Source organism: Anomalospiza imberbis, chromosome Z, assembly GCF_031753505.1.
Source record: "Anomalospiza imberbis isolate Cuckoo-Finch-1a 21T00152 chromosome Z, ASM3175350v1, whole genome shotgun sequence".
Classification (NCBI taxonomy): Eukaryota; Metazoa; Chordata; class Aves; order Passeriformes; family Viduidae; genus Anomalospiza; species Anomalospiza imberbis.
The window spans coordinates 9,949,900-9,975,451 of NC_089721.1; the positions used below are offsets into that span (position 1 = coordinate 9,949,900).

At 38.9% G+C, this 25,552-nt stretch overlaps 1 long non-coding RNA gene across 1 annotated transcript; it reads right to left on the reverse strand.

Moving 5' to 3' along the window:
• Nucleotides 1–909: 909 nt before the first annotated feature.
• On the reverse strand, nt 910–25,134 carry LOC137465159 (uncharacterized). The gene is made up of 4 exons (XR_010994574.1): nt 25,058–25,134; nt 6,151–6,221; nt 2,050–2,167; nt 910–1,127 (listed from the first exon to the last, which is right to left on the reverse strand). It is a non-coding gene; the product is annotated as an uncharacterized lncRNA (long non-coding RNA).
• Between the last annotated feature and the right edge of the window lie 418 nt (nt 25,135–25,552).

The following is a 25,552-nucleotide window of genomic DNA, read 5'->3' on the forward strand; positions in this document are numbered from 1 at the left end:
TCAAACACATTAGAAGATCTTCAGTGGTAAAGCATAAAAGGTAGTTCATGAAGAAATTGTGCCAGTCTTTAGGCAAGCATGTATAGTCCTTACTTTTTAAAAGAATATTTGACTCAGATTTACTACTTTTCTAATAAATGAACTCCCACATGCCTGTAAAGCTGTGCAGAAAATGTTTTAAACACCGAGCAGACATCCAGAGAACAAGATGTAGAACATCATATAGATAGGTATAAAAAATATCTGTTTCTGAGTTTCTTTGAGCTATCAAAGCTGCTAAAACAATGATGGAAATGCTGGAAGAATTGCAGCTGTCTTCCTGTTCCAATTCTAGGCACAAATTCTGTGAGGAAGAATGATATTTTATAAATCATTTCCTGCCCCTTTGTAGAAACAATGCAAGTACTTGGAAGTTCAATATTTCCTAAAGCCTGAAGTGACCTCTGAGAATGAGTTTAGAAAAAATACTTTTTTTTTTCCTAAGCTAGTGAGCACCAAGATGACATTGAATGCAAAATCAACAGTTACTAATTAAGACTCTTTTTAGGGTTATCAAGGTTTTATCTGGCATCTGATTCAGCATTTCTAGAACTCAGGGTAATGGTTTTCCATAATGTTGGAGTTAAAAGAGATTCTTCCATTATATTCACCCACTGACAGCATCTCCTTTTTTTGCTTTGGAGCTGGATAATCCTAAATCAATCCTCACTCACACCAACAGTTTCAAGAGATATATTTATCCTTTCTCTTCCTTCAATTGCTTTTAGATTTCACCTGGTAAAAGCAAGGAGATTAGGCAAAAATGGACAAAGAGCAAAAGCAGAAATGGTAGGGAGGAAAAGAGAATGAGATCCCTGTAGTCCAGCCCTTTCCTTCACAAAAGGAAATTAATGAAATATTGCTTGCAGGGATCCATCATCTTTGGTGTCAATTTGACCAAGGAATCACCCTAGATCCACAGCCTTTTGCTAGGGAGGAAGATCAAGACTGTAGGCCAGGTTATTCTTGTCGGAGAAAGCTGGCAAGTCTGCTCCTCACAGCTTGATGATGTGCTCAGAAACACCACGAGGCACCAGCTGTTCCTTGAAGAAGTTTGTGAAATGGCTCAGAGGCTTTATTGGTAGTGACTAAAGAATTCAATAATAAAGGAGAATCAATTTTTACCTCAGCATAGAAAATGTAGATGTCTATTTACAGAGTTTATAAACACACATATGTAAGTATGTCCCAAATGTAACAAATGAGGCAGAATGCCCATAAATAAGGTTACCATATGGTGATTCTGAGTATCTCAAGTCCATGCTAAGGATGGTTTCCAAAACCAGTGCAAATTACTTCCAGCAGCTGGTATCAGCCCTGATAACCTCTATGCATTTGCAGCTCTCTTTAGTGTCAGCTTGTAACCTCATCCCTGAACCCTTGTAAGCAGTGATATCCTTGTCATCCTTTTTCACTGCTCACCTGAAGATAATTGAACGTGAATGTCATGGCAAATACAGGACATTCCTGCTGCCCTCACAAACATTTGCAAATTGGCCTTCAGATCCGAGTAGATCAAAGCAGACTTAGGCCATCCACGAGCACTTTGCTGTCATTTGTGACTGCACACAGCCTGTTCCTCAATCCCCTCAAGGCCCAAATTTGAGATGTAGTAAGATCATCTTCATCTTCGCTGCTCTTCAGATGATTTGCATCTTTAAAGGTCAGGTCTTGAGCAGCAGCATTATTGTCTTACACTGAGTTTTCTGAAATTATAGCAACTCTGGCTAAAATTGTGCAATGAAAAATGTCAGGCATAAGTGGATTTCAGAAGAAAGAAGATGTTAAGATACATGAAGAAACAGAAAGGAGTCAAATAATATTCCTTAAATACTAATGAATAACTCAGATATCGGCATCTTTACAGGAATGTGACATATTAAAATCCAAGTATCATTCTAAATACTTTGTGGTGTACAGAAATATGTTTAAAACACATCTTAGGAAAATACAGTTCAAAGATGCAGAATTATATGTAAATCCCTTGGCATTTTTTTTATTTGTCCCAACCTTACAGCCTCCTGTTTTAGAACTAAAAATCCTACCCTTCATCTTTCAGTGACAATGAGTGTCAACGAAAAAGTCATAATTCACCATGCCCTAGGATTTGTCCTCTGCTTTTGCCAGCCTTAATGGAAGAAAAATTTGAGAAAAAGGCATTTACGCTCTATCAGACCACAACCTACTTTCCAAGAACTGCTGTGAGACATACATCTCCCTTGACATCACTGCTATATTTATCCTAACAATAAAACAAAATAGCAATATTATTTCATACCTCTGTGGTGCCATTTAGATGTTGAGACCAAATGTTTCACAGTTAGACAGTACTTGCAATAGCAGTAGCTTAAAATAATGAAAACCATGGATTTAATATTGGCAGTGCAAAGAGGTCATGTGTTGGGTGCAAATAGTGATTTATTTGCACTTTGAAGCATCTGGAATGGCAGAACACTTATTTTCACTAGAAGTTATCAGATCTTAAAGTGACTCACTGGACAGAAGAGCAGAAGATGGTCCTGAAAAAGCTAGGAACCATGTAAAGACAGATTTTACTGTGGAGTCTGTGGAGGAAAAAAAACCAAACTTCAAGACCTCAAGAAGTGTTTGGAAAGTCACTTCATTAAGTGTGGGGGGTATGAAATTATACATGCATGTAGTACAACTGACAGGAAAAAAAGAGTATTGTATAAATAACCATCAACAAAAAGAAGATGGGAGAAGGAAAATTACATTATCTCTACTTCACATTTAGAAGATTAGGGAGATTAAGGATTTTACCCAATAAACTAAACCCTGGATTCCAGCCAGTTGTCTTGAATGAACAACATTCTATTCCCTTGTCTTTGTTAATGTTCTTGTCTTTGATGTGCCACAAGAAACTCAGAAATTTGGTGGGGTTTTTCCACATGGAAATTAATAGGTGTGGTATTGCATCTTCTGAGCTCCATGACTGAAGGGTAGAGGATAAAAAATTTTCTCAGATCACATAGCAGACCAGTGAAACTGTGGCATCCCAATTACTAATGTACTGCACTAACTATCAGCCCTTAGGACATCACACCTGGCTGCTACATCATGTCATGTCCAGAGCTGCTGCTGGGTCAGGATAGTGAACAGCACAGCTAACTCAGATGGTTACAGAGTGCAATTCATCATCTCATAAAATAATAAAACACTTGAATCTGTTGTCCAATTTTCCTTGTAGCTGGAAGAGCTTACAGGACTCTGCTAAATGTTTGAGGCAGAAAGCAGAAAACAAAGCAGAAAGATAAAATTCCTTTAGTGCAAATGGGCTGAGGCAGGAGGGGAGGAAAGTGAGCTTGAGATTATACACTGCATTAGGCAATAATTACCTTTGGGGACAGGATGATTTATGAAGTTCCTGAAATAAAAAATATGTGGTGTACTTGTAAAATGTTTGCCATACTGCTACTCTTCTCTGTCCACTGTTAAGATGACAGGAGGTTTGGGTAGACCTTGGGCAAGTTGGCTATTCTGTACTCTTGTACAGCTGAAAATGAAAGACCACTCTGAGTTAAGATACAGTACATCAGCTCTAAACAAATATTAACCTGTATGGGTATCTTTGAAAAAAATTTCAATTTGCTAGCCTTATAAAATTTGGGTTATTTTGTAAACTTAAATATAAGTACTGCAATTCGAGAAAAATAAAATGTTTGGGTGTATGCAAAGCCCTGATCTCAACCAATTAATCCTGAGGCAAACCCAGCATCTTACAAGAAGTCCTAGCCACTTCTCTGTGAATTCTTTCTTGACAAAGGCTGGGCTGAAAGCTCAGTTCCATTGAAAAATCTAGGTGTTTGGCCATTCATTTTCTTGAGCTAGGGTGGATCTAGCTTCCACCCTATTTCTTAATTTGTAATCTTTAAGAGATGGTGTTTAAAAAATCCCACAATGAAGTGTGGCTGTAGATGAAAAGATGTGGATGTAGCTGAAAAGATATACTTAAATAGAAAAACTGTTCTAAATGCTCATCTTTTATAATATATGTTCATTCTTGAGTAGATGTCATGAGGAAACATGAACACCTACACTTTTCAGAATAAACTAGTAAGAGTGCTTAGGTAACCAGCCTGAGCTTAAACTTGGGCAGCACTCCCTCACAAATACAGCACTAACTGGCTGATCTTTCATGGCGTTTTTGTATCATACAGCAATATTTTTATTGGGAATATGATCACCAGTTTTGAAAGAGGTTATATTTCTCTTTTGCATGCTCAAATTAACTTGTCCAATATGATGTGCAGCCACTGAAAAATACTCAGGGATGTTATAGTAGAAGTCTGAACCACTTGGGTATTGAATACAAAATTCTTTAGTAGATAAAGCTTTAAATCCCAGTTTGGTTCTTTTTAAAGGATTAACTCTGTTTAGCATGTCTGAAACCCTATGCATTCTATACAGAAGGCTTAACTGAGATACAGGTAAAAGATATGAACTTCTGAAACAATTAGTAGTTGTTTATGTCCTGCTGTGGGCAGAATGGCAGAGACAGCACTCACATTTCTCAAGCCAACTGATAACACAACCTTCCCATGTCAGTTCTAAGGCTGAAGATACGTCAGCATAGAATCACTGAGGTCACTTCTCTCCTTTGTTATTCCCCTTTTAGGCTCTCTCCTAAATTCAAAATTGTTTTAAAGCTAACAGGATTTACAATCATGTAAATAAAGGACATTATATTAGCTTGCATATCAGATACGCTTGTTTATTCTGTCCAAGGAAGAGCTAGCAATAGCATTTTCATGACATCAGAGGCGAAGCAAAGGAAGCCATTTCAACTAATTAATCTCAGTATTGTTTATAAAGAAATATAGGCAACTGATCTGTGTAATTGTTCTAAGGAGTCACAGTTTGCACACTATGTTTAAACAACATATGACCATTAAGGGCAACTTTGAGGATGCGCTTTTAATTCATCAGTACAAGGTATTTTCAGAGTTTATCAGAAGTGTGAGGTCCACAATGGTGGAGATACAGAAAATTTTCAGACTTGTCTGTAATTAAAGCCCAGGTGAGTTTGTGGAAAAAATGACAAACCGTGTCTAACACCAAGAATTCATGAACTACATAGCAGGCACCAGGATGAAAAGGATTAAGAAACTAGATTTACATTAATATTACAAAATTTTGTGTAGAGGCAGTAGAACCTAAATAATAATTCTGATATATGGTTCTCATTTTCTTCTACCCGATTTTCACCTGAATATTTGCAGCTTCTAAAGGGATTTGTTGAAACAGCAATACACTGTATGTACACAAACACTGAGAGAAACGCTGTGGTTAAAATGTGAGTTAAATATGGGAATTAAATGAGGAAAAACTGCTTTATGAACACCAAGTGTTCAAAATCCACCTTTTTTTTCTGTGAGATTGAGTTGTATGGTGATTTGGGAGCAGAGTCTTTAAGTTAAAATTAACTAGCCTTCTAAGAAATTGCATGTCAAAGTTTTGTTTTGTTTATTTAACAAATATGTTTAGTAATCCTTCATACTTCGCTTTAAACTTCATTGAGAATTTTAGGGGAAATTGAGCTATAAACAGAGCAAATTGATACCAGCTAATACCATTACCATTGCTATTTTTTTCCCCTCCTGTATTTCATCAAATAATCACTGCATCTTTTCTCTAGCTTGTTTTCTGACAATACATGTAGATTAGTGATTTTTACATGTGCACTGGGTAAATAGCAGTATCTAGGTCAATTTGAGTTTAACTGTAGTGCTCATGATGCTACTGAACACAGAACTAATGTCTGTATAGGATGGGGAACTATGGTGTGGGAAGGATATCTGGTTGTTCTCTACTGCCTTGCATGCTGTTTTGCAAGCAGAAATCTTTTCCATCTAATAATTAAAAATCAGATGTGTCTATCACCCTCTGTCCTGTATAAACTTCTCCCTCCATGCCCCACTGCACCCCTCCTCAGCCTAAGCTACCAGGGAGTGGTCCTTTTCTCCTCAGTTCCTGCAGATCAGGAGCTGAGCTCACCTCTCCTTAATGCTCCTTTGGGTTTGGTGGGGACACTACTATCACTTGCAGCTTCCCACTTCAGTTGTCTTCAAATCACATTCCACCTCCTTTTACCTGACTTCCCTGCAGCAGCTCCCTGGGTCCTCAGCCTTCCAAATTCCTTCACCAAAGCAATTGCCACTCTCCTGTGGGAACAGAAGGAATACATCTGAGGCAGATGATTTCTTCCACCAGAAACTAGGAAAGAACATACTCTTTTCAATTCCAAAGATGTAATTGATTTTTTTTTCATAATGTTTGAAATACACCAAAAGTAATTCAGAAGAGTCACACTTCACTTGTCAGCAGCTTCCAGCATTTAAAATGGCACCACTCATTGACCTTAGCCAGGCCCCCAACAAAGAGAAGCACACATCAAAAAAATCACTGTTGATACACTAAATTAATCTACTTTTAGGGCTGTTCAGTTGAACTGAAGGGGGATGGTACTTCCAAAGTGCCCACTGGCTTCTAAGGTTAAAATTTAGCCTTGAACAGCCACCCACACAGCTCCTGAAGAGGCAGCCTTCCCTCACACACTGCCAGCCCAGCCTCAGTGCCCCACTCCCATCCATAACATCTTCCAGCTCTCACTCTGCTGTCTCCTCCCTTGTTCTCCTGTGCTGCACTCCACTTGCTTTTCTCACACGCTATGGGGGACAGGGCAGTCATTTTGTTGTCTCCCAAACCACTAGCAGTGAGGGGAGGTGACAGACATTTTGCGTGTAAGACAATTCAGGTGTTGAAAGCTTTCCTCTAGGTCCCCATGAAAATCTAAAAAAATCACAGATATCCACAGAGGAACAGTAAATTCTGCTAAGACTGGCTGTGTTGTGACTTTTCAGAGAACTACTTTCACCTGCCAGCTGAGCTAGGTCAGAAACCTGCTCTCAGTGACCTGCGGCCAGCACAGGGCCATCGGACCTGTCACCCAGCCAGTCTGTCCTTGCAAAACCTGCTGAGGATAAGGAGCAGGGATGACAGTGGAATTCCTGTGTTTACATAGTATCTATTTAATAAATAGAGTTTTGCTGTCATACCTTCCTGTTTTCAGAAGTTATCCAGCTATGAGCTTCCTAATCAAAACAGATGTGGCAACATGCCATGGAACAGCCTCCCTTCCAGCATGTAGCCCAAAGTATTTCCAAACCCCAGAATAAGCCTAGAAACATATGCCTTGCTTGAAAATTTGACCTTTATGCTATGTGCATCAGAACACACATTCATTTTAAAGAAGACAGAGAAATAGCAGGCACCAAGATCCAGAGGCCACTTTGGAGAAAACCCCAATGTGGAGTGAAGCCAACAAAAAAATCCAAGGGTTCACTTGTTTTTCAACAGATAGGTATCTGTCCATAAGGGATATATCTCACCAAATTGCACAGTTGAATCTTTATGTATTTAAATTAATGTCTAATTTTGTTTTCAGCACACTATAAATTCAAAGGCCTCATACATATGGCATTATAAATCTTTACTAAATGCAGTAAAAATGAGCTAACAAGTCCTCTGGGTCCTTTGGCTGGTGGCACGAGCAATCCTAGTCCTTTCATATTTCACCTGAGGGCAACATAAAACAAAATTCCAAGTACACTGGAAATCTGACTGCCTGGCATTACTTCCAAAATGAATTTTTGTTCCTATAGATTTTAGTTTGGGATTACTAATAAATAACAATAATACAAGGTCCAGCGTTCCTGTCAGCAGTCTAAAGACATACTTTATTAATTTCAAGGATCTTAGAGTAATATTCCTGACTTGGGGTTAAGTGCAGGTTTCATAGCAGCATAGCATTGCTTTTTTCTGCATAGTGGGTGAGTGACATGCTCCTGACTTGGATCGAGCTGCTCACATTGTGGAAGAACAAGGAAGACACAAGGTTTGAGGTTCTTGACATGAAGACAAGAGGGTACAGAGTAGCTGTCATTGCTTAGAGGTGCAGTGGTTCCCCCAGCCAGAGCTGCTGTCCCACGAGCACTCATCTCTGGCAGCAGGGATGCTTAAAGGTTCCTACAGCATGGAAACATAACCTGTGGGGTTATGGTCATTTGTTCACACCAGCAATCCACTGTCTCGATTAACTGCAGATGATGCTAGCGCTGTCCTGGTCCAAATTCAGCAAACAATACTTGAAAATCAAGCTCTCTTCATCAATGAGCATATTTTCCATGAAAATTTTGCAATAAAAAGCAATAAACATTTTATTGTTATTGCTAAAATTATATCAGTATCACTGAACTCAGTGGTACTTTTGTTTTAATGTTCCTATAAATCAGATGATCACAACCTCACTATCCTATGTTATCCAGGTGTAAAGGTTGAGGCTCAAAAGAATCATTTCCTTGATACCTATGAATCTACAATTCAGCTCATAATTTGTTATATTTAAATGCAATGCAAGTGTGGATTTGACTTAATCTCAGGTAAAATCTCTAGATACAACAGAGTTTTGATGTGTATGTGAGCTCCATGCCCAGACATACCTAGAAACTGCAGCTGAGCTGAGTCACGGCCACTGTGCTGGGACTGGAAAGTCCTTAATCCCTTCTGCCTTGCACTCAGCATGAGCATTGGATTCCCATGGTGCACCTTCCAAAAGTCTGCTCAACATGATTCTTAAGGAAATTTCAGGCTGCAAAGTTCCCACCCATGTCAACTACCTACAAGCCTCAATTCAAAACTCTTCTGTGAAAACCTTCTGCTTTATTTTGTATAGAGGCAAACTGAAAATGGAAGAAATGGTCACGTGAAATCTTTTACCAAATCACCAAGATTTATCTACTGTGAAGTCAAGCATGATCCTTCCCTCAAAAGCCAGCATGACCTTGATATTGAGATCATATGTGGAAATTGTTGCCACCTTATGCCTGATGTTTTCCTCATAGCTAAAGAGGAACAGAGCACACTTTTTCACTTCCTTTCCTGATGCACATCTGGACATTTACATTTGCCAGCCTGGGCAGTGCTGTTTTAATAAAAATATAAGTGTGATTTTTGGGGCTTTGTCATACTTTCATTATGTTGTAACAAATCTCCATAATAGAGGTTGTGGGTTATTATTGCAAGAGACACCGGTGATGTGGAATCTGTGTATGAGCTCATTTATCATTTTATCTCTGTAGTTGTTTTTGCTCATGAAGAAAATGATGTGGACATATTAACCTAAACATGAATGAACTGTTTCTTGAAAAATTTTATTCAAAAATGGACCTCAGCTGGACATACCAAAGGTAAGACTACCTACATTTGCTGTCTTTTACATCTCTCCACAGATAACTCACACTGAACATCAACAACACAACAGTTTTTAAAAATTAAAAATATATTTGTAAATCTAAAAATAGAGAGAAACAGAATCTTAGATGACTAACTAAACCTTAGTTCCTACTCTAACTGTATCAAGATATAGTCTGTATTATTTATAGGAGTCTTTGAAATACAAAGACTAAGAAATATTTCTTCTTTCCATGTTAATGAGGTGTCTGTATCTCCTCTGGACACTCAAGTGAAATAAAAGAGAAAGCCTGGCCTAGCCAACTGAAAAATCAATTACTTACACAGGGCTATATGCAAATATCTAGAATTGAATTTTTCACACCTGATTGGTGAGCATAATTGCAGAATTTTCAAAAGCCTATGAATCTGAGCTCCAGTTTGTGCAGTGTTTACACACATAAATTGGACAAGTAACTTCATATTAAATGCTAAGAGAAATTTTTTGCCTGGTTCACAGTTTGGCAGTGGGAAATTTCTATCAGTATCTATGGGCATGCCTGCGTCAGACTATTTACCATGTTTACTCTTTCTGCAGTTTTTCTTTGAGAATTTGCTTGCCAGTTGGTGTGGCTTTTTCTGATGACACTGAGAAAGGTTCCAGTTCCTTGTGTTTTGCTGACTATTATTTGCTGACTAATCTTTGCATGTGTGTATCTGTCTTCCAGAGCTTTTCCATTCTCTGCTGTCTTCCTGGCTGGTACTCTGTGCATCCCAATGAATCTTCTACTCTTCTATGTGTGCTGTTCCATCATCCAGGATTGTGGAGGACAATGATAAAGAGACTAATGAGGTATAGCCTAGTTATTAATGATAAGCATTTCCTTTTGAAAGCCAGGACATCTTCTTGACACAGTGACTCCCCCAAATGTTTACAACATCTGTGTGGAAATCTGAGAAGGATGAGTGCACCTTCAGCCTTCTGAAGGACCAGATGGATGCTGTCTTTCAGTGCACAAGACAGACAGCATGGCAGAACTGTACAGAAAGGACACATAAACAGGCATTTCCCTTTCAGCACAGTTTTGGAGGAGTTTACATGGTTCATCCTTCTTGCACATTTCTTCAATCTTCCTTGTATTGTGAAGAGTCTCTTGTACTAACATTAAATCCAAATATTAATACCCAAAACTGTAAGACCTGCCTGCAGACATGCAGATGTAATTACAGACCTGTCCCCACCCAATCCACTCTCCCCTTGCCTCACACTCAAGAATGCCTCATGGTTTGAAAGCTAAATGTGTCCCACTTCACACTGTAAAGCCAGATGCTGTTACCCATTGGTCCAGACCATTACTTCACACAGCCAGTAACAATATGTGGTTCATGGTAGGAAGATTCATAATTTGGTTGGAGAAAATTCAGCCTAAGCAAGGAAATGTTAACACCCAGAGACAAGGCCTTTCCTTCTTTTAACCATTTTCTACAACCAATACAAACAAAATGCCAAGACACCCAAGGTGAGCTTAGTTATTATCTGCTACTGGCCTAGTGAGATGGAAAAAAGAACATAGGCCGGAAATCTATCAAAATCACAGCAGAAAGTGAAAACAGAAGATATCTTATTCAGGAGGAAAGAATGAAAGTTAAGAATCTATGTGACGGCTTTGGGCAGCAGAACTCTTACATGAGAGAGCATTTAGCTGCATTACAATTGTGCCCACAGGGCAGAGGCAACCAGAGGAAGCTCTTGAATCTGATGAAAAGGCAAATGATTTTGCACAAGTGCAGTTATTACTGCTGGTTTCTGAGAGACCACAGCAATCTCTGGCAGTGAAACTATCCAGCCAGAAACATGAGATGTTGAGAATGCTGCCTGCTCAGAGGGAACGTTTTCTATGCAACACCTTCCTCTGAGTATCTCCAGCTCCCTTAATGGCAGACAGCTTCTGGGGATGGTACATGAGCTGCCTGAAAGTTAAGTTTTCAGTATGCTCCTGAACTCATCAAGATACTGGTAGAAAGTTGGACCCTCCCCAGATCTTTATTCTTTTTCAGTGGTTATGCCCACTAATGCAATACTTGATTGGTAAGAATGTTGTTAACATCTGATTTGATTCCTGCAAGGCAAAGCACATGAGGCTGAATGCAGTGAGTGGCTGATAAAACCATTGATCCTCATACACATCAGTAAAGTATTGTGAATTACAGTGGTCTCCACTGCCAAAGCAATATATTTAACCTACATTGTTCTGTGAAAAGTCATTCTGTTTTCCATAAAAGCATAATTCCCATGCCTATGATGCATCTGATGAATAAAGTCACTTTATTTTGATGTTCCATGTAGGAACCCAAATGCTCTCTGAATTTGTTTTCATTGCCAGTTGCCATCTGGGAACACCTCTTGTTCTTTGATTCCATGAGATATAGTCTCCTTTTTTCTCATCAGTCTGGAGCAAGCAAGCAGGCACTCATGATGGAGGTAGTGTTCACAATCAGTCACTTAAGCACTCTCTTTTTCTCCTCCAACTCTTAAATACACTGTCTCCACTGTCAATCTATAGTTTCCCAGGAAAAACTGACACATCTTTCTGTGCAGGACCCCTGCTTAAGGGAAAGGGGAATGGTAGGTCTTTTTTTTCCAAAACAGCAGCAACAATTTAAACACTGTGAGTATACCCTGTGAATTTTGGAGCAATGTCTCTTTTCTGTTCATGGGTTTGTGACTGTGGTGTTGGAGGACCCACCGTACTAAGCAAGCAGTCCATCAAAACCTATAGAGAAATTTCTGTTTAACCACATTTCTTTAGAGTGTTTCATCTTGGTGCAGCAGGCAAAGTACAGGCACACGGGTGCTATTAAGACATTAAAATCACATGGAACAAGCAATAATATCACCAGGAATCTCCCATTCCTTTTATGTTTTATGGTCCATGCTGCTGCTCTGTTGCCATTTCTGTAATATTGACAAGGCAGAGATCCGAAGAACAGAAATTATCACAGTTCTTGTATTGCTATTGTCCCCACTATGCATTACAGATCTGCAGTACAGTGCAGTGCATGTTCAATCTTTTACCTGTGCTCACAAAATGAATTTATTTCAGAAACTGTTTATTTCTGCTTAGCATTCCCATCTTCCTCCTGGTGTCATCACCTTGTCTGAGCTGCTAAATAACCTGTCAGAATTCTATGTGTTTTCCACACACAAATCCATTCAGTCTGGAGATCTCAGCTCTTTTGTTTGAAAGGCTCCTAGGGCCATGGCAGAATGAAGAGTTCCCTGATGGCTTTGGTTCACCAAAATAAGATGAATCAGTGCAAATGTGTAGTTTGACCACAAGTCCTGTAGTTCTGGCTGATTCCAGCTGGCTCTGCAGTGCAGTCACAACACGTTGCAAGAGAGGATCCAGAACACAAACAGCTAACTAATCATCTGGAAAAAACAGCACAGGATTCCTGCCCAGAATAGGCCCCTGCTGTCTTTATGCCATTGTTATAGAAATTAAGTAGGAAACAGCTGGCCATGTGGACACAGTTATTGGAGAATATCACTTCTGCAATAGGGTAGCAAGGAAGGTCACTGAAAATGTCCATGTGAAATGAGATTTTCATATGCACATGACTTGGTCAGTTTGCCACATCAATTTTAGGGGTGGGGCTTGACTTCTTTTGCTGCTGTCCTTTGCCTTCCTACTATGTTAAACCTCAGCAGTAATGCCAAGAAAGAATTTTGCACTCATTACAGGGGTAAGAATAGAAGAGAATGATAATATGTTAAAGTTTTTGATGATTGTACATCCAAATAGCATTGCAGAGAACTGTTGCTCAGGTCAAAGTGCTTAATTTCTGAGAGCCTCAAGACAGAGAAATTAAACAAAATTAGTTATCTTGTCACGGTAAAGTAAGTCTTTAAAAAACCCTCTTTTTCACTAGTGGACATTTTAGAAAAGTTTAGGGAAGACCTTGTTTCAACTCTGTGCTTTGAAGGAAAAGTCAAAGTACAGTAGGAAGAAGAACATGCTGAACTCCTTAGAAGAGTAACTTCACCCAAAAGAATGCTTAAGCATGAGGAAACTGAAACAGGCAAATGTATACAGACAGCTTATTGTGTGTCTGGGTTTAGAGATCACTTGTGCTACCAGAAGTAAAGATTAATAGATTTGGATCTTTTTCAAGGTCTGTGTCTGTCTGCTTCCACCATTGTGCATCCATGAATACATGAAGACTAAGTCAAATTGCCCATGAAATGGAACTCAGTGAAAGGTTATGCTCAGGCACAGGGGAGCCCATGGCTGCTGTACTAATCACAGTGTCTAAACTCAGGGACCATGGCCTTCCAGCTCTCAGAAATGGGTTATTAAGCACCAAAATCAGAGGGAGGAACAGAATAAGCATTTTACTATTCTCAGCAACCTCAGGAATGTGCAAAAGTGGTGGCTTGATGATTTTCTTGAGCACAGACACTTTGCAGAAGTCCCCTTTTGATACAGCATAAACGCCTTCAATTTTTCTCTTCAGATCTTTTAATGAAAAAGGATGCTTGCAAATATGCAAATGTCTTGTCAGGTTTGCATTACCTGAGACATGGAGTTTTTGGTTCACAATAGAGTAATAGCTTTTGATCGGTACTCTGTAAATCCCTGCATGAGAAGGAGGTAGGATTTTTTTTTTTTTTTTAATAATTTGGTTTAGAGTTCATTTAGATCATTATGCCAACAGACAGACAGGTCTGCTTAATTGCTATAGATTGCACTTTAAGAATTCATGAATACACAGCAAGTCTGATAAACAGCTATACATTGAAGTCTGTGAACCATAACTGATGCCTGGATGATTTGTGTATAATTCCACTAAACATGAAAGCAACTCATATGAACTCCATGCATGTGACATATACTTGGGTATTTATATGTGGAGTTAAACCAGCATGAAACTCAGCATAAGCAGGAATTAGAGAGGATGAGAAAGAGAGTAAATACAGAGGAAAATAAACGAGGTGAGATTAGAATGAATGACAAAATGCTTTAAGGTAAATATGAGACAGCAAAGAATGATTTTCTGAAAGGGTCAGGGAGTCAGGGTTATTAAAAGGGTAGCATAGCATAATGCACAGGGCAACCAGCATGTGTTAGTTTTTCCATTTATGAAGCTTTTTTTTCTTTTTTTTTTCTAAAATTGAAAGCCACACAGACATGTTTGGATTAACTTCTGTATTTTCTGCTATCTGATAGCAAATATTCTGTGTTGCATTTATACAAAGCTAGCCTTCTAGACAACATAAGGTTTTTCAATTACAGCAATATACCAGCTCTCTATTAGTGCTGTGGGAATACATCCAGAAGACAGGAAATAATTTCTATGAGAAATGATTTGCACTTCAGCTTGATTAAAGGAAACACCATCAGGGTCAGCTTTCTGTTGCATGGCTTGCTGTCCTGACTATAATTTTCCTTCTACTTGCATGAAAGTGAGAAATATTTTAAAACTGTAAAATTATGTGAGAAACAATCACCTCCAAAATTCCTCCTGGAATGGCTAGACAGGCTTTTTTTTATGACACAAGGCACTGGGAAAAATCAACATGCATTTCCTCATGTCCATGTACTCTTGTGAAAGCTCCAAATCTTGCTGAAGACCTGCCCTGGGACAGAGTTACTATTGTGTCTTCTTGTTGTGGTTGTTGCAGTGTTCAAGTGCCTCTCTTAGGAAAACTGTAAAAGGTTTGCACAGTCTGCAACTTTCTTTTAGTTACTCTTTATGTTAGGTGTGCACTGTACCATGCAACTTTCACCTAGACACATTGTGATGATTTAGCACAGAAAAAATGTCCAGAGAGCCCATTTTTGTGTTGTGTCACATCCCATTTTCACAGATTCAGTATATAATGGGCTTTAATTTTATTTTTAAAAACACACAAGGCACAGGAATATCTGACAGAAATATTCTGGAAACCCATCATAGAAAATGCTGTCTTTTCACAGACAGATAACTGCATGAATTCAAATAGGAATTGGAGCTTATGTTTATGTATGAATCCTTTGCTTCAGGACAAAAAATAATCACTAACTTATACAGACTGGGAGAAATTCCTCCTCTGGGAAGGCTTTGCGTGATGAGATTTTCCTCAGCTTTCTTTAAACCATCTAACCATGGCAAAACATAGGGTAAATGCAATGAAATTAAAGATCCCTTAGAAAAGCTGTGTTCTTTCTCATTATTATTATTCACCTGAGTAATTAATATATTTCTCACTATCAAAAATGTCATAATGTACCTCATCAGGAAGAATCAGCCTCCCTGGTTTCTTTTTCCAGTTACAGCAATAGAACTTCTTTTATATTAACCCAATATCCACATCCAGGCATAAAAATGAAATCTTGCTGTTTCAAGTCAGCTAAGAGATCTTAATTACTCTACAGTATTTTAAAAGGGAGTAAGTGAAACCCCAAACAAATTTATATTCCTTAGTTTTGTGTTTAATGCTGACTATAAGTGGTCAGAAGTTTGGCTGGCATGTTTTCTTTACCTTTAAAAATGCTAAATATCACCCTCTTTAAAAGTTTTCCTCCTGCCTCCATCTTGAGATTTCTTCAAAGTAGCTGCTAGAGTGAATTCTCTTATCATTGCAAAGAACAAAACAACTAAACTAGGGTCTTTCTGTCCAATGGTCAGTAATTATTCAACAGAGAAATCCCATAAGAGACCAGATTCAGCAACTGTCCAGGACAGCTGCAGAAAACTGAGGAAGCAACTGAATTTTGCAGGCCAGGTTACATTCTCCACATCAGCAATATAAATCCTAAAAGTTGTTTCCACTGGTAATACTTAAAGGTTTCAAAAGCTCTATTCCTTCTAGAAGTACTGAGTTCTTTTAGCATGCACTTCTTAGGACAGGAAAGCCCATGGAGCACTTGCTTCTCCTGTGACTGCAGTAACACTATTTCTAATACTAAAGACTGGTGATCAAAATCTCTCAAATCTGCAAGTTCCTAGATGTGCCTTGATAAGTATATCAAATTAAAGTGATGGCTCCTCTCACATGCCATGTTACTCCCACTTAGCACTGTCAATTTTATGGAGAGAATGTGAATAAAAATAACATCCAGCACTGTGAAAAAATCAGTTCATAATATGTGTAAAGGTTCCCCCCCACCAATTAAAGAAGTTAATTTAGTTAACAATATCCCAAACATTTTGCACCATTAAATTACTTATTTCAATTAAATTTCAAAAATCTCTATTAGAAACATCAGCTAGTATTTTTCAAGAAGAGAATGCTCTAATGTAACAATTTAACTTGGCTAGGTGTTACTAACTTCCCTTGTGCTTATGTACTCCAGAATGTAGTCCTATGGGAAAATTCCCTGTTGGGTACTCTTCAAATCTTCTCTTGCATCACTGTATCAGCCCAGCTACAATGCAAATGAAGGATTTTATTTGCAAGTTCCATAGAGGTGCTTCTCTCCTTCTCCTTTACTTTAACATAGGTTTTGAAACTTTTCAGACCAGAAAAGAAGATCAGAAAATACCTCTTGTAAACAAGAAGTGGTGAAGTATTTTGCCTGGAGACAGAGTTCCTACGTCTTTGGAAACAATGTTCCTTGAAACATTTGTTATCATTTCCTCTTTTAAACAGTTAAATAAAGAGACCTTAAACCAAGGGTTCACAGCGATACTAGCAAAAGGTTAAGATAATATTTGTAGATTTTTTTTTCATCAATGATTTCAAAGGGGAAAAGCAGCATAATTTAATTTTAATTGCCGCCCCCATTTCCACAGAATGGTGCATATTGATAAAACAGATGTAATCACACTGTCTCTGGACATTCTTACTCACGGTGGATGTGGACATGAATTAACCAGAACTGAATAGCAGGAAGTATGGGTTACATGAAAACACTTTAAACTAGTATGTAAATACTTTATCAGAAATGTGCTTTGTACAATGCTGTTTGAATCATTTGGCAGCCAGTCCTCCAGAGGCTGATTCCACAGTTGCCTGTGGTCCCAGTAAGAGAGCTCCAGGTGTGCTGGAGCTCTGCAGGGCAGCAGAAGGATCACCTGCATCCGTAAATCACCATCTCCTCTCACCTTGGGCAGGAACAGAGGTGCACTGCAGGGATTTGCCTTCTCATTGCAATAGCCCAAGGGGCTTTTAGAGTACAGCAAACCTGTACACTAACCATGTCTCTGAACTTTTCCAAAGTGTCCTGTTTCTGCCATGAAATACATCTTACACTGAATGCAAGCCCCATCTCTGTGCTGAAGGAACCTGCTGGAATGGTGGGGGAAATAATTTGCAATTTACTCCTGGTGTTCAGGAATCAATCGAGACTTGATGAGTCTTTCAGAAAACACTTTCTATCTGTGGCTTTAGTAGTACAAAGAAAGGGTCCCACAGGATGGAGTGAAAAAAACATGAAAGAGTAAGAGAGGAAGATTGGAAGCCACTGATGTGAAGAAGAGATAAAAGATCCAGCCAAGCAACCCAAGCATATAAAGAAGATATAAACCTGGGGAAAAGTGTAAAGTAATTTACTGAGCTAAGTTTTCATACTACTGGGGCTCAATGCACAATCTCTAGTTAAAAAAGAAGCAGATTCTTTTTCCTCTGAAGAATTTGGAATATGTTAACATTTAATGAAAGAGCAGGATTAAATGATCTTGTAATATACAGCCCAGTTAATGTATTTTCTTCATTAGTGATTAATTAAGTGACCCGAAAACATCTGAAGACAGAGAAACAGATTCAGACCAAAATTAAATGAAACCAGGTTGTTTTCCCAGCTGAGAGCAAATAAAACCACCAAAATATTTCAGGTTACCTGAAGTCTACTGCTAAACATAAAGTAAAGGGTTTTTTTCTGATGATAACTTGGTTCAGTTCTTTTGTCCTTTACAGCTAGAAGTGTTTTGTTCAGATGCACAGCTGATACAGGCATTTGACCTAGAGGGCAAGAAGTGCACTTAGAAATAAATCCAAGTAAAAAGCCAAGAACAAATGCTGCAATATTTTTTGTCCTGTCTCTTTTTCTGTATCTCAGATAACAACCCCAAACTTTAAGGAATTCCACCTTGATATCCAGATCTGGTTCAGAAATCTAATCTGCTATCTTTTTCCATGTTTCAAACTGTAAGAATGACAAAGAAAAACAATTATTTGAAAATCCCTATTAAAAATCTTCTAATAAAACTGTCTCATAAGTGAATGAATTAGGTTTAGAACTGGCCTGAAAAATTCCTTATGGGTTTACAAGTTGCAGCAAGTCTCCAGGGAGCTAGATTCTGAATTATAAAGCTGCCAAAGTACACAGATCTATGCAGTGTAGACAATGTTTGGGAGCTGACAAATTTCCACGTCTCCTGTGTTAAATCACACTTTGCACAGACTTAAACATAAGGTAAAAATGATAAAGCTAGGAAGAAGGAAAATTCCAGATAATAGTAGAAAAACAAAAATAAGAGTAGTTGTTCCCAATCTAACAAACTTAGGAGGGTTTCTTCCTTGTTTCCTTTGATTTGCAAACTCCCGTAGAAATGATTTAATGTTCGTTAGTGTTTTAGATGTGTTTTGCAAAAATGTTTATCCTTCCCCTTCCTTGTCTTTTTCCTCTGTTTATTTCAATGCCAAATGAAAAATAATTACTCCAACTTACACTACCATTCAAAACTGTTATTGTGAAATGAGCCTGGGATGGCTGCTTGACCACCAGTTCAGTGCTTGTATTTGGCCTGGCTAGCAGCAGCACAAGAGAGATAATAAATGCTGAACCCAGCTTTGATTCCTTCCATTTATAGGGACCTTTAGCTGTTTCTCTCTGCCTCTCACTCTTATCACCTCCCTGTACTTAGCATATGCATGAAATCTCTGAGCCCCAAGTATCTTTAAGACTCATCCACCCCTCTGTCAAACACAGCTGAAAGTAAAAAACTGTTTCAAAACTTCCCACTGATGGACAAACTACTGGAGGGCATAACCCCATTCCTTCAGTAAACCGGGTAGGCACAGGGGAAAGCATAATAATGCCCTTAAATAACAGAAAAGCTTTGCTACAAAACTCTTGCTTAAACCTCTGAATATTTTTCAGCAAATAATGTTGAAGGTAACATTTACCTTACCTTTTAGTAACTCCTATGTGTTCCATGCTTGAAAACAGCTGTTTAAAGGAAAAAGTAAAAGGACTCTTTCTCTTGCAGAAAATACTGGGGTTTTTTTCAATGGGCTGGCAGAATTTATTTTTTTTTTTTTAGTTCAAGAAGTAAAAGCCTTTCCAAGATTTTGAAGGAAAGTGCATTAAGAGCAGGGCTTAGTAATGTTTCCTTTATTCACTGAGTGTATTCACTTTTTTCAGGCAAGCTCACATATAAAGCTTTTTAGATGTGATCACCTAATCATTAGTAAGAATGGCAATGAATAGAAAATAAAACAAGAAGTTTCATAAGTTGAAATATGCATTTAAAAACTTTTTATCCTTGAAAGTATTTCGCTTTGATAGAATTACATGCAAGTATTTGTGAGAAAACTTGCACACATGTCTTAAGGGTGGGACAGTGGAAATAATTATATCAGAATTTATGTATTTTGGTAGGTCATGCCTTGAACAATTTCTAAAGCTTGACTTTTATTTTTAAAACCTGTGTTTTCCTTTTCTGAACACTTCGAACTCTGAAGAGAGTTGTGCAAAGAAGGATGTTCCAGGAAGAGAAAAAAGCCCTCATTTCCATATAAAAACTGTTGTTTCTCAACTATTTGTTTACTCCCCAACTATTGGAGAGAAATCTATGTACATATGGAGGAGGAATGATTTTTATGGTACATGAAGCATTTAGGCTTGATATTTTGAAAAAACCACATAGCTACACAACCTGGCTCTGTTTCCACTATGTACTTTAATGTGTGCTTGTAGTGTTTCCAATATTTATGTGGCACGGTCAGATAGAAGATAATGTGTTGTGCATGAGAATGCATCAATATAAATTGCCTACATTTAATAAGTTGCAGTTAAAAACTGTAAGACTCTTCTTTTTGCTAGTTTTTTATGCTCTAAATTTGTTGTTTGTCAGTTAGGACCTTCTAAAGGGTAAATTATGGGAGAAGTAGTGGTATAATAGAAGACTCTATAGTGATACACTAACACTAACAGTGTAGTATAACATGGCCACCTTGATTTTTAAACTGGAGCTACGATAAGAAACTATTTTTTTGCAACACTGCCCAGCTTCCTTCCTCCCACCTAGGTTACTAACCTCCTTGAAAATCATGAAGCAATCCAGTTACCCTTGCAGCCGCGAGGGAGCCTAAGCAACACACAAAACACAGAGCACTGGGGCAGTGTAAATGTAATGTAAATATGTGGGCATTTAAAGCAAACAGAGCTGCAGACCTGAAAGGTGATGGTTTTGATCGAAAGCCCTGCTTCAGATTGCATTTCTAATGCAGGTGTTAGTCAAGGAATGACTCAGGGTTTGTTACATCCACAGGGCTGGAGATCCTCTTTATTTTCCAATGTTTTGAATTTTCCTACACACTTTTCTTGCTATTTCAGTGTTTTCTCCCATATGTGCATTTGTGAAACTATGACTGAGAAGCAACATGTTACCAAAAAAGGCCATAATAATATTTTTATGTAATAACTAAGGATTTGGGGGTTTAAGAAGATTGATTTTGGATACATTGTTTATACATGGGCCTGCTTGAGTCATCTAAAGTAGATGTGATTTTCTCAGGCTTTGAGAAAGTCTTGTTACATCAAAGTATCTCAAAGTAGGCATGCTCTGCACTGAGAGATTTAAAACCACCAGTTCTTTTTCAAAGCCTTGGCTGCTACATTTGGAATCATTTTAACTCAACCACCCTATTCTGATGCAAGTAAATTGTGGCATTTGCCCCACAGTTAGTTTCAATATTTAGCCAAATCAACAACAGAAATGCAAGGGCTGCATCAGATGCCTGATCTGTCATGGAGCGGTTTAACTTATGCAGATTTTCAGCTGAATAACTTATTCCACAAGGAAAACCACTTCTGGCATTCAGCCAGAAGTTTAAAACATTCTTTGGGAGGCAGCACTGCTGATTGTCAAGGCCATGTGGTGTGTGCTCGTTGGTTTCCATAGGATTTTCCTAACCTTGTGAAGCCTTGTGTAAGGAATGTTATTACCTGGGTCGGAGGAGCTTCTCCTGAAGTGCAGTTCTCCTTGCTGCCCAAACACAGGGCTGTAGGTCTACAGATAACAAACTCGGCTTCAAATTTTATAGGCCTCGAGGGATAGGAAGGATTGTGCTGGCACCATGGGCTGTGTAGGGGTGTGTCGTTGCCTCCTCCCTCTGTGATGGCACTATCCTGTTAACATTAGTCTGCCAAGTTAGGTACATCATGTTCTATCAGGACATGGCCTCCTAGTGATGTTTGTTTGACAAACAACAAACTTTATTTCCAGAAGGTGGTCTGTATGGAATTGAAGGCTGCTATATTGTAATTGGATTTTGGTCGTTCTTACAGTCTGAGAAATCAGAGCAAAGCCACTTATTTCTAGTTAAAAGGAATTAAAAATAAAAATATTCTACAGAAAGTTGTGTTGTTTTTTATAGGAGAAAGAAAAAAAATCATGACACTGTCTAATATCCATTAATGGATCCTGAAGGAATGGAGTTTTTTGTAGTTAGTTTTACTTCTGCTGTGGGCCAGAAATAAAATCAGAATCCCATAGAAGTAGAGTCCCTGTATCAGCCCCTGCTGCAGTTATGGGGGTAGAGCAACACTCAGAGCAGGCCAGTGAGAAAGGAGCAGGATGTAGCACTCCTCAGCACAACCTGGGGGACACAGTGGAAAGACCCCTGCAACTGAGATTGTTGTGTCAGGCTTCGACCTCGGCTGGTACTTTTCTTCCAGGAGTATACAATCTAGGGGGGCTCTTTAGAGTAAGTCAACAAAAATTTTTAAAATGGCATTAAAGGAAGAGAAAGAAAGCACTTAGGAAAACTGGCAGGCAGAAGGAAGGACATCGGTTAGGTGTGGAGTAGAGGGATTACAGAGGATGATAGAGGAAACAAAGGGAAAAAATAACAAAGTGAAAACAAGTAATGAAAGGAGTGACTATAGAAACAACTGACAATGTAAAGGATCAAAATAAAATATAATCTCTTACGCAGACATTCACGATTAGGAAAGGTTATTTCTCTTTCATTTTTATTTCCTTGGCAGAGAAGGGGGAGCTGTAGGGAGGAGGAAATTAAGTGTTTGGTACTGGTGCCGATGGAAAATTTTGTTTCAGCTTCAGCCCAGGCAGAGAAAGAATTTTTTCCTGGTCAAACCCAGGTGAGGGGTTACAGAGCAGTGGTATCTGTGTCCAACGCAGAAACCCTTAATATCTGTATTAATTTGCCAGGCCTTGACTAAGGAAAGCAACATTAATGAGACTTTAACATACTTGCCACTGGCATGTGACATGTGTCTATAAATATTTAAGGAATGATGGGATCACTTAACCACTCTTTCTTCATTTCAGCCTCAGTTCCCATCCCAAACTGAACTGGAAAAATTTTTTATGCACTTTGGCTTGTCTCAGTTAAATTAACACCCCCACCCCTCTTTCTATACCTCCTTTCCTGTCTAGTTCTTCTGAATCACTCTCTCGAGCTATGTCCAGGCTGCTTTCAGCTCTGATGTTGAACTGCAGCTTGTCACTACAGGCACCTTGGCATGTACATAAAAGAGATTTGAAGGTGGAAATGACCACCAGTTAAATCACCTCATCCCTCCCGTCAGTGTGGGCTTGTTCCTGCAGCACACTCCCCAGGGCCTGGGGTTTTAATGCTTTGAGCAACAGAAATTCTACCTCCACCCCCTTTGGGAGGAGTGCATGAGGGCTAATAGATCACACTCTTATGCAATTTTTCCTGATACATAGCCTGCATTTTCCTTTGTTCGATGTCTTCACTCCGTTATTCATATTTATAACTGGTGCTGGGTGAATCCCAGGTGGTTCTAAGGTTTATTTCTGTTTAAGAAGGCATGCAAAAAGCCAGAGACTACTCCACATTCTTTAAACCTTTTGGTGCCTTCCTGACAGGCTCTGTTATTTCTTCCCTGAAACTGCCCAGGACCCAGTAGAAAGCCCCATTTCTGTCTATCCCGGAAGGGTAGAAGGTTGGATACTGGCCAGTCTCCTGCTCTGGTAGATCTATCCTTAGAACAGAGACTAAAGACCTCATCTTCTCAATCTACAATATGCCTTTTTCTCATCATTACCCAGTAGGCCAAGTCGTCCAGTTTAATTTCCTGTACTCATCAGACTGTTGCTGTGCTTTTTGTACTCCCTTACTTAATTGAGGGGTTTATCAATCTGTTTTTATTGCACTGCTTCTTTTAATGTCTGAGCACAAGAGATACTTCTTTAATATTTTTTCTTAAGAAAGAAAGGTATTTCTCAAGCTGCTGTTTCAGTTGATACCCCATGAAACTCTGCACTAATCAAATGAGAGCAAGAGGGATCCTTCATTTGTTCTGAGGAAAACTTGCACAGCAGAATTTAGTCAGGGGCTGTGAGTTCTTCCTCTGGACCTTCCATCCTGTACATGGAGCCAAATGCTGCAGAAGAGTCTCAGGGTACGCCATGGTTTAAGCATGCCCAAGCAAAAGTCTGACTTAATGGCTCCTGGCAATCCAGCTTAGCAGGGGCACATTATACATGTGTGCAAGAAAATGACAGACAGCGCTGTCAGGACTTTCTCACTATCTGAAATTCTTCATTATGGGAGCAGGCTCCTCCTCTTCAGATCCTCCTCCCTCCCTTCAGTCAGAGGGACTGCTCCTAATACTGTCATTTTAACAAATAACAGTTACCAGGGCTGTAGCAAGTGCCAGATCATGCCTTTCTTCTGTAAGGGTTGAAGAGAGATTTAAATCCATGTTGCTGTCAAAATGGCCCCTGTACTACAGTGAATTCTGCCTGCTCACTCTTCCCCTGTGAAGGTTAAATAACAATAAAAAATTGTTCTGCTGCAGCAAGAGAAGTAAAAAGTGAGAAATACCTGCTGTAGTCTGGTAGTCTAGGCATTCAGATTATGGGAAAATTATTTTTAGATGCCTTCACCTGAGGCATTCTCATTTTTTATGCAACAGTAAATTGAGTACACACTGTTCTACAAATAGCATATTTTTTCTCTTAGGACACAGGAAGACTGCAGTTCTACACCTCATCCAAATGCAGGATGCTGGATTTCCTCCAGTCACGCCACTACTGCTCTAACTCCAGGCAGGACAGGAGGAAGAGGCACAAGCACCACTTCTCCTATCTGCTTTATATGGTGTAAGTGTGCTTTTAGCCTGCTAGACCCCAAAAGGAGAAGCTTGCTGGCTTTCAGTGGTGGTCGTTGGCCTTTGGAGGTGCTCATGCAGTGAGCAGCTGGGGAGCTGGTCTGTTTTCATACCACAGAAACAGAGGTGGGAGAAAACCAGACGTGAGCTTCCTATGTCCTATGTTCTTATATCCCTGTCCTGGACAATTATAAATACATGGTTACAATTTTTGCCATCAGCTCATTTTTGAACTATATACACAGGTATCAAAAACCTGAAAGCGGGGATTTATTGTCTAAATTAAATGGCAGTATCAAGAAGTAACTGACACTGATAATAAACTGCCACACTGCCATAACAATTAACTGTGAAGAGTACTTACTTATAGAAAGGGGAATACAATTATTTTTTTCTGAGGCAGAGGAATAAAGGCCATCAAACCAACCCTAAAATGACATAGGAACACTTACCAAGAGTAGCATATGTACACAGGGAGACCCTTTATGGCTCATACAGTCTTTACAGACTGTAAATTATAGTTATTCCTAGGAGGAAAGAAAAGAGGTTCTGTCAGTTGTACAATTACTTTTTATTGGCAGTGCTCTTTCAACTCAAGAAAACATTGGCTGAAGTTCAAGACCAAGATTTGGCTCAAATGCCACCACAATTTTTCAGAAATGTGATGAATGTTCCTCAAGAAATAGTTTCCTAAGGAAGCCACAAAAATGTGTCCAGCTAGCTTTCAGGATATCTAAAATGATATCCAGAAGTTGCTACCACTGAAGATCAATTGCCTTAAGTAATTTCACCAAATTACATTTTTACCTGTCAGACTGACTGGTGCTCTCTGACAAAGGGATCTCTGACACATTTGGATGAAGAGTTTCATAAACTTTGATGTATGTATATCTCTACACAATTCATCACACCCACCTCAAGCATTTATTTTGATGGATAAGCTATTA